Genomic DNA, 1,953 nt, shown 5'->3' with positions numbered 1-1,953 from the left:
ATATATATATATATAAATTTATAAATATAATTAAGGGATCAGCAAATATTTGCTTCACCATATACCGAAGTTCAGAAATAGCAGCTAAAAAAGCTGAGAATCCCACAGATAGCATCACTTGTAACTCACAAAGGCAAAAACAAGAAGAAAAAAACAATGAAAACTAACCAATTCCGATGTTTAACAGTAAACGCGTTTCTAGATCATGATTGATAATAATCAATTTCCTTCATCAGTACTGTATTCCAGTAGTAAATTTGATTATGCTAGCAAACTGTATAAGCATGGACTAATATATATATATGTATGTATACACACACGCACACACGCATACATACATGCATGCACACACAGACACACCTCACTTATAAAGAGACTAAGACGCACATATGCTTGTGTCTCTGTTACTGATTGTTTGCTTGTTTGTTTGTTTATGTGTGAGTGTGTGTGGGGGTGGGGGTGGAGGGGTAGCCGATGGCGGAAAGAGAGTACAAAACACTGAAAGTAGAGTCACATATATTTGATTGGATAAATCTGAAACAAAAAAATTAATCGTTGAGTGTATATACACATTGTATAGAAAATGAAACAATAGAAAACAGTATTTTATAAGTTTGATAAAACGGAGAAGAGAGGAAAAGAATCGGCATCAATAAATAAATATGGAAATAAGAATGTATTTAAAATAATAATGGAATTAAACAAAATATTTACAGGAAACGGATAAATAAACAAATATGAATGACATCTATCGATACTCCCACACGCACACACTCACGCACGCTCTCTCTCTCCCTCACACATATATAATCTAATGTACATAGCATAAAGATACGAGGTACTATTAGTTTCTTGCATTGGAGACACGTGTCTAGGGAGGTTTTTATAAGTTGCCCTGTGGCTGGCATCTTTATACTGTATACATAAAACGTTATTTATCTCTAACTAGATGGAATACTTTTTCTTTGCTCTTGCTTAAACGAAACAGTAAATTATATATAGCAATCTCGAGTATAGCCAGTCGAAATTGCAAAGATAATCTGGAACTCGACTGAGGATAGAAAACTCCGAATGAGCTGTCCTTGTTTTCCTTGTATCGTCTGTCTGGATGTTTTGTTGTCTCTTTTTTGTATCACCTAACTGTCTGGATGTTTTGCGTTCTTGTCCAATTTTCGTATTTTTTATATATAAAAAATATAGTGGCGTACGTACACTTAGGTCTCTTATATGTAAGTATATATATATCTAATTTTGTACGAGTCTATTATTCTTTGTATTCTTTCATTCTTTCCTTCTTTCTATCAGCCCTTTCAAACTTCGTTCATTCCACTCTTCGTTCTTTCGCTCCCCCTCTCTCACATTTCCTGGCCTTCTCTTCCTGCTCACTTTCCCTCCTCTTTCACTTCACTGTATCTCTTTTATTTTTTCTTGTCCCTCCTTAATCCTTCTATCCCTGTGCCTCTACCTCTCGCTCTCCTCTCCCCAACTGACCGGTGTTCAGCCAGGCCTGTCCTTTCTTTCTTGATTCGACTACCATCCGTGCAACATCTATATTCCTCCCTGTGCCTGTTAAATCCTATGTCCCTGCCGCAAGGCTTTACTTCCACACACGCAAGCTTAATTTAATTCTTTCTTTGTCGAAAAACACTTGTTGCTATGTCCTGTTAATTGCATTTGTATTTGTGTAACATTTCTCTGTTTTTTTTTCTGTCCTTGTTTTCGTATACATTCGCTGCTTTTTTTCCAAGGAATCTAATGCTCTTAGCTTATTTTTTCCTTGGGGCTGGCCAGATTGGAGAAATCTCGAGTATAACCAGCCGAAATTGCTGAGATAATTTGGAACTCTACTGAGGATAGAAAACTCTGAAAACTCTGTTTTCCTTGTATCGTCTATCTGGATGTTTTGTTGTCCCATTTTTGTATTTTATATATATATATGTATATGCATATATA

Source organism: Octopus bimaculoides, chromosome 5 (assembly GCF_001194135.2).
Source record: "Octopus bimaculoides isolate UCB-OBI-ISO-001 chromosome 5, ASM119413v2, whole genome shotgun sequence".
Classification (NCBI taxonomy): domain Eukaryota; kingdom Metazoa; phylum Mollusca; class Cephalopoda; order Octopoda; family Octopodidae; genus Octopus; species Octopus bimaculoides.
Note: the sequence above shows the minus strand (reverse complement) of the source record.